Source organism: Hyaena hyaena, unplaced genomic scaffold (genome assembly GCF_003009895.1).
Source record: "Hyaena hyaena isolate Hyena2069 unplaced genomic scaffold, ASM300989v1 scaffold_970, whole genome shotgun sequence".
Lineage (NCBI taxonomy): Eukaryota > Metazoa > Chordata > Mammalia > Carnivora > Hyaenidae > Hyaena > Hyaena hyaena.
This window is the reverse complement of record NW_024081595.1, coordinates 253,915-272,440: the sequence shown is the minus strand read 5'-3', so window position 1 is coordinate 272,440 and position 18,526 is coordinate 253,915. Positions and strand designations below refer to the sequence as shown.

The window sequence follows — 18,526 nt, the reverse complement described above, 5'->3', positions numbered from 1 at the left end:
AAATAATTTTATTAATTAAATCTTTTTGTACGTGTGAATACATATTACCCATTCTTATAACATTCAAAAATCCAAGGCTATTGCCAAAGTAGTACCTTCATCTAGTGATAGGTATTGCAGGAAATTACCCTAGAGAGAAACAGGCACTCTAATTTACTGTATCAATTAATCAATTGTTAATCACTTGATATTTGTTATATTCAAATTTGCATTATGGGATATTAGTGTGACTTCGCAGATTATTGTTCTTTATAAAGTTATAATGAAGAAATTAAAAAATAATGCTACTGGTTACATTTCTTCATATTTCGAATATCTCCCCAATTTATAAATTCCCTATACTGAGGCTTCAGCTAAGATCTTTCTGACATTGGATCCACTTCATGTTATAGAGCCATCTCGATATCATGAAGCCATCACACACTGAAAAGAGAGACAACATTCTGCTCTATTCTTTTTCAGGGGCTGTCTCTAAGTTGCTTCTTTCTAGTGGCCACTCTAGCCTTTATTTTATTTCTTATGTTCTCTCCCTTACTACTTTGATGACAGAGACTGACAGCTGTTCAACAAAATTTATTCTTCCATTCCTTATGAACACACATATAGATGACATTTCCTAGCCCCTCTTACAGTTAGGTGAGGCGACATGATGAATTTAGCCAGCAAGAGTGTGAATGGAAGTGACATGTGCCACTGGAGGTTAAGGTCATCAAGACAGCAGCATGGCTCCTCCATGTTTCTGCCAGCTGGGATTGGAACAAGTAGATGCCTTGGAAGCCCAGGACTAAGGATTGCAGGGGTACCAGGTCTAAGTACCTAATAATGTACAGCCAACTTCCTGCCTACCTGAAACACCAATGCAGACCAGTCAATGACAGAGGGATAAAAAAAAAAAAACACTCATTTTGTTTGGGTCACTAAGCTACTGTTAGTTCTCATGTTATAGAAGTTTAGCTACCCCAACTGCTATAGAGCTCACAAGTATGGTGCTATCATAACAAAAATATATGGCATTTGCTTAGCAGTTAGGAAACACATGGTAAGTAAGTAAGTATAATGGTCTATAAAACCAATAACCCTTTTTATGCCATGATAAGACTTATGGTAAATGGCCATGTGGGCTAAATTAGAAAGATCCTATTTGCTTTCAAGGGAGCTTATATCACTAGAATTTGTATTTAGAAAGGGTCAGAATATTAGTGTTTGGAATAACAATGGCTCTTTCTCTCTCCCCCTCTCCTTCCCTCTCTCCCTCCCTCCCTCCCTCCCTTCCTTCCTTCCTTCTGTCCATCCGTCCTTCCTTCCTTCTCTCCCTCCCTCCCTTCTTTCCTTATCTCCCTCCCTCCCTCATCTCTCTCTTTCTCTCTTTCTTATATAACTTTAGACCCATCTGCTCCTAGGGTCGCTACATCCCGGACATTTTTTACTTGTCCCATGCACATAGGCTAAGAGAAAGTCCTCAAGCACAGGAGTGCAGGTGCGTGCATGGGTAGGAAAGTGTGGACAATACCACAGGGCACCAACAACACTTGCTATGGTTTGTATGGTTACTCACAAGTATAAAAGACTAAGAATGCATACTTTTCAAGCCTAGTAAGTTTGAGAAGAAATTCTACTGCAAAAGAAATCTCAGATGTAGCCTAAGAAAACCTGTGAATTTAGGAGTTTTACATTATCTTCAAGCCCCCAAACAAGGACCAACAGAAAAAAAACTGCATAGACCTAAAGAAGATATACCTACTCAGTGTCTACTTTAGATGTAGCTGTGAAAAATAATGGATAAAGAAGAACCTTCCAGCAGGTAAAACCAGGTATGACATAGAAAGATGGACAAGCATTTTCCTCCCATAGAGTAGAACAAGAGTTCAGTCAATTACACTTGTCCCAGTGCCTGGGAAGAGGACCTTTACAATTTCTAGAAGACTCCAGAATTGCTTTAGACCAGGTTCTACCATGTGTCTGGCAATCTTTTAGTTCTCCCATTGTATATTAGGTATGGATTGTCATTACCAATACCTTATCATTTCATTTATAGGTCACAAAATCCTAAATTTAGAATACTCTAGAGGCATCACTCAGAAAATCTAAATGTAGTAAGAGAATACTTGTCTTCTTTGGGGGCAGTATGATTACATTTTAATTTGTAAAGAGAATAGCTGCTTTTTGAAACAGGAGTATGACAAGGATTTTATTTTTATTTTTTTTATAAATTTAAATATGGGTTTTATAAAAATGAGTGCATGCTGAGGAGTAATGGGATGGATTGGATAGTGAATGTCTGTTGATTCTTGGTGCCCAATTCCACACATGCTATGCTACAGCCTTTACTGTGGGGACCAGAAGTGAATAATACATTTTTCAGATCCTTTTTCTGTCAGGTTTTCAGATACAGTTTGGGTGCTAGCATTCGGATGCACTAGGCCACGCTTTTGACCATGGAAGTGAAAGAGATGCTATTTTTCTCCAAGTAGCAGTAGTGCCTGTGGAAAGGCTTCAGGAGATGTAAATTTTCTGTACTGGTTGCACGTGTTCTTTGGCCAGTCAGTAGCCAACAGTAGTCTAGACCAGCTGGGAAGCTGATCACGGTTTCTTCCAGTGTCTTGGCATTCAGATGACAACAACCTCCTGATTCTCATGACCAGAGCTTAAGGGTATAACTGAAAACTTAAGAGGTCTCCTATCTTCTTAAAGTTTCTTCAGACTTTTCAATTAATGTATTATGTGTGAGAAGAAGGATATGCTGACACGTTTGCTGGCCGAAGGAGCAGACTATGGAAGACAGCATTTGTTGGCCACCAGATCTATTTTCTCCTCCCTACCTCAGCTCCTCCTAGATTATACTGGCCAAGTGTCTGGGACTTAATGTGGCCATATGACTAAATTGTAGCTAATGAAATTTGAGCAAAAGTGATGCATGCCATTATTATTCAAGGGCCTTACAACAGTGGCTTGCCTCCTCCAAATGTTCTTCTCCCTTCTGTGCTGGCATGACAATGAATGAACCATTTTGGAAGCCACATGTGGAAAATGGCACAGATGTGACAGCTCAGTTCTGAATACAGGCTAGTCTGGTACATTGCTTTGATATGTTATATGAGAGAAGTAAACTAGTCTCTTGGTTGAGTAGTTATTAAGGCTTGTCCCTGATTCTTCTAATTTTTTTCTTTGAATTTTTCAATAATTATAGATTCACTGGAAGTTACAAAGATAGCACAGAGGTCCAAGGTACTCCTCAATGAGTTTCCCTACTAGTTACATCTTGCATAATTATAGTAAGGCACTGGATATTGGTATAATGCATGTGTATATGTCTATCATTTTGCCACATATATAAGTTTATATGACCCCCACTACCTCAAAATGTAGAATTATTCCATACCATAAAGATCCCCTTATGCTCTTATAGTCACACCTCCATTTTTACCAATACCTCTGACTCCTGGCAATCATTATTAAATTCTCCATTTCTGTAATTCTTTCATTTCAATGAAATGGTATATCAATAGGATCATACAGTAGGTGATGTTATAAGAATGGCTCTTTCACTCATCCTGATGCCCCTGATATCCATCAAAGTTGCCATGATAATTGATAATTTGGTTTTTCTTACTGCTGAATAGTATTTCCTGGTTCTATGAATGTAAAACACTTTAATCTTTCACCCATTAAGAAACATTTTGGTTGTTTCAAATTTTTTACTGTTACAAATAAACCCACTATAAACCACTGCATACAGATTTTGAATGTACATAAATTTTCAGTTCTTAGGGATAAATATCCAGGAGTGCAACTGAATGATAGATATGTAAGAATTTACCATATGTTTAAAAAGAAACTTCCAAATGAATTTCCAGAGTGGATACATCATTTTACTTCCTCCCCAGCAATGTATGACAGATCCACTGTCTCCATACTTTTCTCAGCATTTGGTATCATCAGTATTTTTACCTATTCATATAATAGACGTGTACAAATATCTTATCACAGTTTTAATTTATATGTCCCTCATGGCTAATGATGTTATATATTATCAGGTGATTATTTGCCACCCAAATATATAAGGACATGTCCCTTCATGTCCAACTGAATTGTTTAATTGAGTGTTGAGTTTTGCAGCTCCTCTGTGTTACTCTAGATAGGAGTTCTTTGTCAGGTTTAAGTTTCATAAATGTATTCACCAGTTTTATAGCTTTTCTTTTCATCCTATTGAAAGTATTTTTAATTTTGATGAACTCCAATAATGTTTTTTCTTGCCATGTCACTGCCTTCCTCACCAAATCTTAGTTTCCAAAGGTTTTCTTTTAGTTTATCCCCTAAAAGTTTTATACTTCTATAGTTTACATTTAACTTTATGATCAATTTTGAGTTAATTTTTGTATGAGAAATGAGGTTCCAGGTGAGGTTCATTTTTTTTTTTTTTTGCCTGTGGACATTCAATTGCCCTAACACCATTTTTTGGAAAAAACAAACAAACAAACAAACAAACAACAACACTGTATTTTCTCTATTGAATTGCTTTTGCACCTTTGTCAAAAATTGTCAAGGCTTATTTGCATGGCTCTTCCAAAGCTCTCTATACTGTTCTGTTGATCGATGTGTTTGTCTTTCCCCCAGCATCATGGAGTCTTGATTTCTGTAGCCATATAATGTCTTGAAATTAGAAACATTGATTTCTACAACTTTATCCTTTGTTTTTTGCAGAACTGCTACTATGGGTCTTTTTTTTTTTTTTATATAAATCTTGGAATAATATTGTCTATATCTACTAAAAAATCTTTCAAGTATTTTGATAGGGATTGCATTAAAGGTATATAACAATTTCACATCTTTGTTGATTCTTTTAATCGTTTAACATAAAATGTCTCTTGTTATTTATATTTTCTTTGATTAGTTACAATAAAGGTTTTAGTTTTTGACATACATATTTTGTTAGATTTACCTGAAGTATTTCATTTTTTGAGCAGTTGTATATGGTATATTAATAAGATTGGTTTTCATGCATTCATTGACAGTATATAGAAATAAAGTTGATTTTTTTGTCTGCTGATCTTCTAACGTAAAACCTATTGAATTCCCTTATGAGTTTTAGATGGATTTTCCCCCTTAAATCCCCGAGGATTTTCAGCATAAAACAACATATCTATCTGCAGATAGGGTTTTATTTCTTTCTTCCCAATGTATATGATTTTTATTCCCTTTTCTCTCCTCATCATACTGGCTAGAACTCCCACTAGTATGCTGAATAGCAGTGATAAAAGTGCAGATTATTTCCTTGTTTCCAATATTTGGGTAAATTCATTCAGGTTTCTATCACTGAAATACTGATGGTTGTAGGCTTTCATAGGTGTTAATCCTCCAGTTGAAAATATTCTTCTTTATTCCTAGTTTCCTGAGAGTTTTCTTCTTTTATTCTCTAAAGAAAGGATGCTGAATTTTGTCAAGCACTTTTTCTATATCAGTGAAAGTCATCATGTGATTTTTCTTTTTTACCCTCTCAATATGATGGATTATACTAAGTGAATTTTGAGTACTGATGCAGCTGTGAACCTCTGGAAAAATATTTCTCTTATAAGTCCTTGGTGTATAGGTCTTTCTATGTATATTATATATTTTATATATGAATTATATTTGCTAATATGTTACCAATATTTTTTAATCTATACTGATGAGGGATATCAATCTGTATTTTCCTGTTTGGTTTTTACTCTAATTTTAGTATCATGGTAATACTTTCCTTATAGAATGAGTTTAGAAGTGTTCCTTATTTTCTATTTCAGGTAAAGATTATGTAAAACTAGCGTTAATTCTTTAAGATTTTGGTAGGCTTTTTGGTTTTATTGATTTCTCCATAATTTTGTTGTTTACAGTTTCATAGATTTAAGGTTTTGTCTTTATTTTTTCCTTCTTTCTGCTTCTTTCGGATGTATTTTTATTTTATTTTGTTTTATTTATTTTATTTTATTTTATTTTTTTAGTTTCCCAAGTTGGGGGCTGAGATTACTGATTTTTGACTTTTCCCTTCTCTAATGTATGCACTTAATGCTATAAATTTCCCTCTTATCACTGCTTTGGGTGTGTCCCATGAACTTTAATATGTCGTGCTTTCATTTTCAATTAAGTTCAATGCATTTTTCCTTAATGATATTCTCTCTGATTTATGAATTACTTAAAACTGTGTGTGTTTAGGTTCCAAATGTTTGGTGATTTCCTTGTTACATTTCTTTTAATTGATTTCTGTTTTCCCTTAAAATATTTTTTAATGTTTACTTGTTTATTTTGAGAGAGAAATAAAATGTAAGTGGGGGAGGAACAGAGAGAGAAGGAACCACAGAATCCAAAGCAGGCTCATGCTTTAAGCCATCAGTATAGAGTCTCACATGGGGCTTGAACCCACAAACCATGACATTATAACCTGAGCTGAAGCTGGCCACCCAACCTATTGAGCCACCCAGGTGCCCCTAATTGATTTCTATTTTTGTTCACTTGTGGTCAGAGAACATACTATTATAAAGTCAAGTTTTTAAATTTGTTAAGTTTGTTTTATGGCCAAGGACATGGTTTATTTTGGTGCATATTCTGTGGGCACGTGAAAGGAAGTCTATTGTGTAACACACACTACTGTGGGGTAGTGTGTGCTAAATGTTGATTGTGTCCTATTGGTTGATGGAGTTCTTCTATAAACTTGCTGATTGTCAAGGTACTCTCTTAGTTGCCGTGAGAGGAGATTCATCAACAAGGGAAAATGTTATACCTTAAAACAAACCATTGCCTTTTATAATTTGCCTTTGTTTACTAAACATAGTGATACATTATTTTAAACAATTTCCCTCTAAATATTTCATTTTTTATTCTTTATATCTTTTTTCTTTAGGAAGTGCTCTTTATACCTCTCAGAGGCTAGTAACAGGAAGGCTATTCTGAGCATTGTTTTTTCTAAATAAGCTTTCAAAACTCACTGTAAAGCTATTATATATGGAAGGAAAGGTTTTGAAACCTTTTTGAGAATCCAATACTAGAACTGCGAGGGACTCAAGAAATAAAGTTGATTTATAAATAATAGACTAGGAAGAATATGTGAAAAGGTGAAAGTCACTTTTCTGCCCCAAAGGAAATGAAGAACCTAGGTATTGATTATGAAGGAAAAGTCATAAATACAGATGGTGTGACAAAGTTCTTATATCCCTAGTATGGGTAGTATTGTGATAATTACTGAACTCAGAACCTGGTAGAAAATGCCATATTAGTTAACGAAAGAAACTAAGGACCAGAGAACAAAAATATGTATCTTTATCCTAAGCCAAATGGAAAGCTGACAGATTAAGCAAGCAAGCCTTCACCTCTCTAAACACTGACTTTTTTTTTAATGTTTTATTTACTTTTGAGATACAAAGTACAAGGGGGGCAGAAAGAGAAGGAGACACAGAATCCAAAGCAGGCTCCAGACTCTGAGGTGTCAGCACAGAGCCCCACACAGGGCTCAAACTCGCATACTGTGAGATCATGACCTGAGTCGAAGTCAGATGCTTAACCGACTGAACCACCCAGGTGCCCTTACACATTGACATTTCTAATAAACCTCTCCAAATCTTAAATGGAATCAAAAGGAGAAAGTGCTATATTCTGGGTTTACCCAGAATTACATGATTAGTAATTTTTCAGCTACCAGAACAGAATACCAGTTCATATTATAAATCAAATTCAGTTACAGAAAAACAAACTTGCATTTTTAACACACCACAGTCTGTGAACCATAAAATATGCGCCTCCTACAGCCATATGCATCACAGACTAAAACCACCTTTAAACCTGCCAGAATCCCTATACCTTATCCATCCCTGAATGATACGGTGAGATTCAAAATTGTAAGATCGGCCAAAGGGAGAGATTTAGAAATGGGATAAGAGTCAAGAACTCAAAAAAAAAAAAAAAAAAAAAAAAAAAAAAAAAAAACAAAAAAAAAAAAAAAAAAAAAAAAAAAAAAAAAAAAAAAAAAAAAAAAAAAAAAAAACCAAACAACCAAAAAAAAAAAAAATGAAAAACTGGAAATGTTAATGGCTTGGATCTGAGTATCAGTATTTCTAAAAGGGTCAAAAAGGTCACCTCCAATTTCTTTCCCAAATCTTGAGCTATGCCTTTTCAGGACATTCTGGATGAAAGTTCACATACTCAGCCCCACTCCTAGGACTCTAAGAATAGCCCAGTCACCCACTTCTTTGCATGGTCAGTGTGTCCCCAGTTATAAACCAACTCCATACATGGCAACTTTAATAGGAAGAAGCAAAAATGTTTTGTAGAAATAAAATCAGCAAAAAACATATACAAACATCTTTATTTACATCCTAGTTCTAATCTTTAAGCCAGGTAAAATTGTAATGGAGATAACCATTCTACTATCAGGGTGCTGTAGTGAAAGGCAGACACATAGTACCTGCTCAGTATATGTTAGCTGTTTTCTTAATCTGATCAAATCCCACTTCTTCATTAATAGTGAAATTAAGTAACTGAAATTGTATTTCCTTAAAAATATGGACACTTACTCTTCCTGTGTCAAAATATCATACTGCTACATAATAAATGATAGATATATCATCCATTAGCCCATTAAAAACTAAAAATTACATTATACAAATAAAATAGAATCATCACTATTACATCATCATAGTTATTACCATCTCAAGTGGTTAAAAGCCTAACTTTCTCATTAAAATCAAGTTTTGAAAAAGTCTTTCAAAAGTAATAGATTTCATGCTAAATTGGCACAGAATAAGTACATGTTGCATATGTAAATTAAAATTAAAACAACTATAAATTACTTATAACATTCAGCTAGCATTATTAGAAAATGTCAAAGAGTAAAGCTTCCTATTCTGAACACATTATTTTTTAATTCTTTCTTTTTTTTTAACAATGCTCCAGAAAATTTGCACAAACTTTGCCAAGTGTAGGCTTAGAAGGGATCTATAAACATTTCAATTATTTAAATTTTCAGTTCAGCGGGAAAAAAAAACAAAGATCACTATTTGCTTGCACCATTATATAGTTGAATAGACTGTAAATTAAACAGGTGCATAGTTAAGGTGCACCTGGCTTCATCATTCTAACATGAATTATATGCAACCGCTTTGTTTCTCACATTTGCGGTCATAGTAAGTTGAAAACTATCAAATTTCAGGTCATAGAAATAAAAATGTTATAAACATAGAAATTAAATAAACAGATTCAAAAGCACTCTTTTAAAAAATTTTTGTAGTTCACCTGTGTAATTTATGTGTATACACACATAAAAGTATTAATGTTAAGTATTTAATTTACGATAATAAATTTTGTGTTCCCTTGTCCTGATTACCATTGGAGGTAAGTTGGGTTTAACTCAGTATTATCATCATGAATTTTATTAGATTATTTATGCAATTCAGGGAATACTGGTTTTATATTGTAAGCCTTTGTACTGTTACTTAAGTTCATGACTTTTATTTCTAAAACTCAGAACTCCCTGGACATTAGATGCACACACCCTTATGTTTAAAAGGGACCAATTAGAATACAGTTTCAAAAGACTTTGACTTTATAAGCTGTCCAACATCTGTTTCTATATTAAGTGACAATTTAGAAATTGTATCTACATTATTATCTCTTATTGCCACACCTGTCACAGTATCTCAAATGGTTTCACATTAGACCAGAATGATTCATGGTAGGTTTGAAATTTAGCAGCAATATTTACCCAGAAGTAAAAGAACTGCTATGGGTACAAATAAGGGTCAGATATTATCCATTATTCTATAAAGAAAAGCTAAATACTAAACAGTAACACTTGTATGTATGGTATCTTTTTATGAGGGCCTATGATTTCTCTTGAATAAAGGGAATAACAGAAAGATAAAACACAAGCTAGAAGATGGGTTTTTATAGAAGTACAACTAACTCTCAATTATCCATGTAAAGTTGCACTCATCGCTAGACAGAAGGTGAAGGCTCACAGGGCTGCACCGTGAAGTCTAGATGGTGCAGCCTCTTTGCAGACAGCTGTGCACTGTCTCTCTCTTCCAGTGCACCCACCTCATGTTTCTTTATCAAAAGAAAGGAGGATTATCCGAGGAGGACAGCTGAGGTGACTCCATTTCATGCCTCTGTATAGAAATGTTCCCACAGGTTGATGAAGGAGCATAAGGGAGGCTGAGGGCAAAACACAAGCTAAAAACACCCCCTCTTCCGAGGTGGGATATATATGACATTCCTCAGGTACTCCTGGCTGCCCAAGAACAAAGAAAAGGAAAAAACCAACAGTTAATTAATAGAGATCACAGTCATGCAGGACATGAGTCTCCATCAGTTAACAAATGTCTTAGCAAATTATAAGAAAAAGGAAATGTTATCAATTGCCTCATCTCTAGAAACTCGTAGGCTCAGTTTCCTGAAGCCCTGAATCACCTTCCCCTCTATACTGAACAGAGGCAAGAAGAAAATATAAATGACATTAAAACTCTTTATAACCTGTGGCCCACTGACAAACACTTGAGACAAATACAGAGTAAAATATTTCTCCAGGACCGCCCTCCTGTCTTAATGTTGATAACTTCCCTGAAGAAAAACAACTTTGGCTTGACGATAGCAAGACCTCTGGTAACTCAGAGGTTCTCTCTAGCATATGAAAGTCCTTCCCTTTTGCCTTTACCTCCCCAGATTCCATAGTATATAATCAGCACTCTGCACAACCCCAGTGAAGCTGTTCCTGCCCACAAGCCCAGTCCTCATGGTTTAATAAAATCACCTTTTTGCACCAAAGATGTCTCAAGAATCCCTTTTTGGCTGTCAGCTCTGGACTCCTGCCCCTCCACAACCACATCACAGTGAGTTAGAGGATCTGAGTTTAGCTTTATTCATTCTCCCCCAAACTATTTATTGAATATGTACTCTGTGCTAAGACATGTTTTAGGGGCTGCATAAAAAAAAAAAAAAAGAAAAAGATCACTGCCTGATGCTTACATTACAGATTATTTTATTAAAGAACCTTTTTGCACCAAAGATGTCTCAAGAATCCCTTTTTGGCTGTCAGCTCTGGACTCCTGCCCCTCCACAACCACATCACAGTGAGTTAGAGGATCTGAGTTTAGCTTTATTCATTCTCCCCCAAACTATTTATTGAATATGTACTCTGTGCTAAGACATGTTTTAGGGGCTGCATAAAAAAAAAGAAAAAGAAAAAGATCACTGCCTGATGCTTACATTACAGATTATTTTATTAAAGAACGTAGCAGGGGCACCTGGGTGGCTCAGGCAGTTAAGCATCTGACTCCGGACAGAAAGGAGCCTGATCAGGATTCTGTCTCTGCCTACCACTCTCTCTCTCACCCTCTCTTCCTCTCTCCCTCTCTTCCTTTCTCTCTCTCTCTCTCTCTTCCTTCTTCTTCTTCTTCCTCTTCCTCTTCCTCTTCCTTCTTCTTCTTCTTCTTCTTCTTCTTCTTCTTCTTCTTCTTCTTCTTCTTCTTCTTCTTCTTCTTCTCCTCTGTTTCTCTCTCAAAATAAATAAACTTTAAAAATAAAAGATGAGGCAGGTTTTTTCTATGCTCACCACCTCATTGCTCACCTTATGCTTTTCCCAGTCAGTTTTTGCCTTCAGGACTTCTCCAAAGCAGAAGACTGGTACCATAAGATAAGCCCTTGAAGTACAACTAAGTACTGTCGGCCTTTAAAATAAGGTCTCAGATTCCTCTTTGTTAGAGGCACACAGAATCTCCTGGTGATGAGAACCAATAAATCAGTGTTCTATTTCATTAGCAAGCTTGTGACATTGATCAAATATGCCTAATCTCTACCATTCCCATCCAGCAGGTTAAAGAAAATTCAAAAGCACTTCCCTTGAAGATAAAGAATGATAAAACAGGCCCAATTGTTAAGGGTTCTTGTGACACACACACACACACACACACACACACACACACACATCATCATCATCATCATCATCATCTTTGTCAGGTGACAGATATGTTAATTAGCTTGCCTGTGGTACTCCTCTCACAATGTATAGATCAAAACATCACGCTGTGCTCCTTAAATATATACAATTTTTATTTGTCAAGTATACCTCAGTAGAGCTTAAAAAACAAAATAAAATGTAAGATTAAAAAAATAGTCCCTGTTCATTTGAGATGTGTCAGAGACAAGAGTCGTAGAGATTCTGAGCAAGCAGTGGGGAAAACACCTTAGTACAGCGGGAAAGTCATGGAAGCCATCAGGCCAGGAGCACTCTGGCATGGCCCTCACATAAACATGTCAACTTTTATTGCACCTTTTCAAATATGGAGTAACTATAGCAAAGGAGTAGGGGAAAATGAGTAGCTATTTCCTGGCCTTTTAGAAAATGAGTCCACAGAAGTCATCCTCGCCCTTTGCTGCAAAGAAACTTCTGCAAGCTCTCGCCTGGGGGTTAAGTCCTCCCTTTTCCCATTCGGAAGGAGAGCACATTTTTATTCTGTAACTCTCATTTTCTCGAATGAGGTGAGGGGATGAGTTAACTGGAATGTTCTTTCCACCCAAAGGTCACTAAGAGTCATTCAGATAAATGTCACCAAAACTTCCAGATGCTGCTGACCATGTCAACTATTTTAAAATAAAACTGAACCTCCCTTAACAAATTTTTTTAATAAATGTGTCTTCCATGCTTGATTTATTTATATTATAAAAACTAACTTATTCTTTAAATGGTGAAATTGTGCACACTTTGATAATCTAAATATTTTAAGAATAAAACTGCACAACTAAGATAGTCTGTCAGGAATTCGATTCACAGTAGATTCTTCATATCAATAAAGCTAAACAATAGGAATGTAAGGCACAACATTACATAAGATTATTTTATAAACATCGCAGAATGATATTCAAATAGTTTTGAAACAATATAGACATGTTTCTTGGAATAAATACTATAAGAATTCTACCAGTGATGGTGGATCGGATTTATCACAATCATTTACACTGTTACTATAATGGTCATTACTACGTGGCAAAGCACACTTTATGATCTACATTTTGTTATGGGTACTGATGAGGTTTTGGAGTGATGGTGGAGTTCAGAGCTGACAGCCAAGAAAGAATTCTTGAAAATGTCTTTGGTGCAAAAAGGTGATTTTATTAAAGCACCAGGACAGGACCCTTAGGCAGAAAGAGCTGCACTGGGGTTGTTCAGGGTGATTGGTTACATACTGTAAAGTTGGGGAGGTAAAGGCCTCCAGAAGGGCTTTGATATGCTAAAGAACTCCAAAGGTACCTGAGGCCTTTCTACGGTCTAGCTAAGGTTGTTTTTTCTCTACTAAGGCATTAACATTAGGACAGTAGGGGGTTCCTGTATTTGCCTAAAGTATTTGGCAATGGGCTGCAGGTTATAAGGGAATTTAATGTTACCTGCCATTTCCTTCTTTCCTTTGTTCCCTACATCACTAACGAGGGGAGGGTAATGTTAGGGGCTCCAAAAACCTGAGTCTATAGGTTTCTGGAGATTAGGCTATTGATAAGATTGCTTTTTTCTTGTAATTCACTAAGATATTTATAAACTGATGTAGACTCCTATCCTGCGTGACCCTGATCTCTATCAGTCAACCGTTTGTTTTCTTTCCTTTCCTTTGTTCTTGAGCAGCCAGGAGTGCCTGAGGAATTTCACACATATCCCACCTGGTGGGAGGGGGGAGGGGCTGGGGTGTATGCTAGCTTGTACTTTGTCCGCAGCTTGTCTTATGGCCCCTTATCAGGTACTTTCATTTATTAATATTTTTTCAACAGTATGATTCCATCATGATGCTACTAAAATACAGAGATGATCATAAAATATAATTGCTTTCAAAGAGCTTGCATTTTAATCAAGGAAGATTTAAATATTTAATCATGATATAACAGCAAGTTCTACAATGAATTAAATAAAGGAATCACATAGAAACAATGTTTAACTGACCCAGGTGAGATCTAGAAATCTCTGTCAGTAAGAAACAGCTAAGCAAAAAATGAAAAATAAGATGAAAGCCAGCTTAAAAATAAGGAGAATATGCTCTAGGCAGAAAGAAGGTGAAAGAGAGCAGAATTGGGCATATCGAAAGAACTGAAGAAAACACAATATTAAATGAAAGTAAAGGGTGGAACTTGGTAAGAAGCAGCTGAGAAGGGAGCAGAAGCCAAACTCTGAAAAGTCAGGGATGTGAACACTTTGGGGACAGCAAAAAGTCCTTAAAAGTTTACAAAGTTATAAGAACAAATTTCTGTTTTCAAAAGGCAGCTCTCACTGCAGGGTGAAATATGTATTGGAGGACAAATTACTTAATTAGAAGAATTCATGGTGAAGTGGTTGTATCACATAGAAAAGACAATGGTGATGTGAACCGAACAATCTGCAATGTGAATGACATGAAATTCAAAGGAAGCAATGGCCCTTGATTTCCTTGAAATATTACAGGAACTGCCTAAAGTTCACAGTTCCAGCTCAACCATGCTACATACATAGTGACATACCATTTTTAAACTGTGCTTTCAGGACTCTCTGTGATAAAACGGAAGTACTGCAAAAAAGTATAGTATGGGATATGAGGGGGCATTTATAGAACTTGATCTCAATGATGAGATGTGCAGTGTCCAACAGGCACACACATCCCATTAACTCCTAATTCCAGTTTAAGAATAAAGGAAAAACATCATTTTTTCTTTCAATTTCTTTACTTTTAATTTTGCTACTAAGTTACTCAGATATGAATTCTCATTAAGTTTTTTATTTATTTAATTTTCTTAAATTTTTAAAAATTTTTAAATTTATTTTTGAGAGAAAGAGAGAGAGAGAGTGTGTGTGAGCAAGGGAGGGTCAAAGAGAGACAGGGAGACACAGAATCCGAAGACAGGCTCCAGGCTCTGAGCTAGCAGTCAGAACAGAGCTTGATGCGGAGCTCGAACCCACGAGCCATGAGATCATTACCTGAGCCGAAGACAGAGGCCCAACCGACTTAGCCACCCAGGTGCCCCTCATTAAGTTTTTTAGATACACCTACCTAATAAGTGAAACTGTCACATTGGCATAGGGCTGCCAGGAAAATGAAAACACTGAGAAATTAACGGCACTATGAAGTAGATTCAAGTTGCAGCTGCAATATTTGAACAAACACAAATGCAAAGATTGTGTTCAAAGCAAGAGCTGATTGAGTTTTGATTCTGAAGGTGGGGCACTTATGAGTGAGACCATGAGAGGGACCTGCTTCCTTAACATTCAATGTGCCCCAAAGCAATTTGTAATTCCCAAGTCCCCATTCAGACTCAAATGCTCTGTCAGTAAATGCTACCACTGGCCACTGGGTTGGATATCCCAGACACTAGGAAGTAAACTTTGCCACCTTCCTCTCCCTTACTTTGCAAGCCCTAGCAACCCCTAGTCCTGAGCATTCAAGCCTCCTCCATATTTCTGGATTGGCTGGTATTCACTTTCTTCCATTTCCAGTGCCACCCAGAAGAAAAGGAACCCAAAGAGAAACTCAGTGAGAAAGTGTTGGGAATTAAGAGAGAAAATCAGGAGATCTTCCTAGGGTACTAAAAAATAAACAGCTCCGAGGACAAAGGTCAGCCCGGTGTGGCTGAATGACCAAAACAGGGAGACAAAGTAGCTGTTGAATTTGGATAGAAGAGTGCTTATTTAGGAGCGTGTCTTTACTGGATAGTGAAGCAAGATTCTCCTGAGCTGAAGAGTGAATTAAAATACAAACAAGCAAACAAACAAACAAACAAAAAAAAACAGTAAAGACACAGAGAGTAAAAAATAATTATTTCAAGCAGCATAATAGAGATAGTTGTAGTTCTAAACAGGTTTGGATCTGTGTTGAGTCTCATGTTGGGGAAGGGGAAAGCTCTGAGCATAGCTAAATGGTGATAGGGGCAAATCAGTAGAAAAGTGTTAGAAACAAATGAGGAAGTGTAATTGAAGAAAATGAATTAAGGGAAGGTAGGATTGGGCCAACGTGAGGGGGCTAACACTTGGAATATTACAGAAAAGAGAAAGAATGGGTGGGTGCGTTTTTAAGCTGTAAGTGTCATGTATTCATCTGGAATTTACAGAGAAATTATAGATAAAAATCATCATAATAGTTCTCATTTTCTTGTTATTGATTTAACAGAAATGCTTGTGTGATATAAAACATGGTACTGGCTAAAATGACTAATAAAATAGAGATATTGATGTTAATATGACATTTATTCATAGCCCTAATATTGTTCTTAATATCAATAACGCTTTCTTTGATGAAAAAAGTCTTGCATTTTATTGTTTGCATTTTCATTAACTCCTTTTTCTTTCTGATTCATGAAAATTTAGTATCTGGATTTTTAAGTATCCTGATGAATATAACTTCATAATAAAATTAAACCTTTCTATCTTGATATCAAAGCATCATGCTGATCACCTACCAATTTGACACTGGATCTATTGAATTCCCACAGGAAAACATGACAAAATTAGAACACAGAGACATCCCCTCAAATTCCAGTATCTTCAACTCCCGGTTTTTTTGGCTATAGTATTTTTCCTTTTCTTATCAGAGTCTAACTTTACCTGTTTTAGTTGTGAAAATATGGATGCATTTTTTTATTACTAGAATTTATGTTTAGAGTAGTTTTAAGTTGCTAAAGATTATGCAGAAATTATTATACAGTTCCCATATACCTCTTGCCATCCACCCAGGCCCACACATGATTTCCCCTATCATGAACATCTTCCATTCATGTGGTAAATTTATTACAATTGATGATTCAATATCGATAATTTTTTAAAATTTTAATGTTTATTTATTATTGAGAGACAAAGAGAGACAGAGCATGAGCATGGGAGAGGCAGAGAGGGGGGAGACACAGAATTCGAAGCAGGCTCCAGGCTCTGAGCTGTCAGCAAAGAGCCTGACGTGCGGCTCGAACTCACAAACCTTGCGATCATGACCTGAGCTGAAGTCGGACGCTTAACTGACTGAGCCACCCAGATCCCCCCAATATTGATAATTATTAACTAAGGTCTATAATTTACATTGGAATTCACTCTCTGTATTGTACAATGCAATGGATTTTGACAAATGCGAACAGCAACTGGAATTCACTCTCTGTATTGTACAATGCAATGGATTTTGACAAATGCAAACAGCAACGTGTCTAACAATTCAGGATCCCAGAGACTAGTGCCACTGTCTTACAAATCCCCTGTGCTGCATTTATTCATCTTTCCTCTCCTTTCTGTGAATTCCTGGAAACCATTGATCTGTCCAGTGTCTCTAGTTTTGCCTTTTCCAGAATGTCATACTGGAATCATCATGTTCAGCCTCTTAAGACAGGTTCCTTTCACTTAACACTATGCAGTTAAGTTTCCTTCATATCTTTTCTTGGCTTAGTAGTTCCTCTCTTCATATCCTAATAATTTTCCATTATATGGATGTAACAGTTTGCTCAGCCATTCAACTATTAACGGGCATCCTGGCTGCTTTGCACTTTTGCCAATTATGAACAAGGCTGCTTTAAACATTCATCCACAGGGTTCTGTGTGAACATAAGTTTTCAACTCATTTGGGTAAATATTAAGGAACACAATTCCTGGATCATATGGTAAGCCTATATTGAGCTTCATAACAATCCACCAAGCTGTCTTCCAAAATGGTTTTACCTTTGTGCACTTCTACAAGCAATGAAGGAGAGCGGCTCTTGCTCTACATTCTTACCATCATTTGGCGTTGCCAGTGCTTTGGGTTTTAGCCACTGTAACTGGTGTCTAGTGGTACAGCACTGTTGTTTTAAGTTGCAACCCCCTAGTGACATCTTTTCACATGCTTATTTACCATCTGTGCATTTTCTTTGGGGCGGTATCTGTTCAGATCTTTTGCCTATTTTTAAAAATCGGGTTGTTTGTTTTCTTACTATCGAGTTGTAAGGATTCTTTGTATATTTTAGATACAAGTCATTTAATAGATATGTCTTGCAAAGATTTTCACCCATTCTGTGATTTGTCTTTTCATTCTCCTAAGAGTATCTTTTGCAAAGCCTAAGTTTTAATTTTAATCAAGTCCAATTTATCAATTTTTCCTTCCACAAATTGTGCTTGTGGTGTTGTTTATAAAAAGTCACCACCAAATCTAAAATTACCTAGGTTTTCTGCTATGTTATCATTTAGAAACTTATAGTTTTGTATTTTACATTTAAGTCTATGAAACATTTGAGTTAATATTTATGAAAGTATAAAGTCGTGTCTATATTGATTTTTTTTTTGCATGTGGATATATAGTTGTCCAGCACTATTTACTGAAGAGACCATTGTTTGTTCACTGTATTTCCTTGATATTTTTTTTATCAAAAATCAGCTGACTGTATTTGTATAGGTCTATTTCTGGATTCTCTATGCTGCTCTATTAATCTATTTATTGATTCTTTTCCCAATACTATACTGTATTGATTACTACAGCTTTATAAGTAAGACATGAATTTGAGTAGTGTCAGTTCTCTGACTTTGTTCTTCTCTTTCTTTAAAATTTTG

The 18,526-nt window shown here is 35.9% G+C and overlaps 1 pseudogene; it reads left to right on the top strand.

Moving 5' to 3' along the window:
• The first annotated feature begins 646 nt into the window (after positions 1-646).
• The window catches only part of LOC120223168, a 30,808-nt pseudogene continuing 12,928 nt past the window's right edge, over positions 647-18,526 (top strand).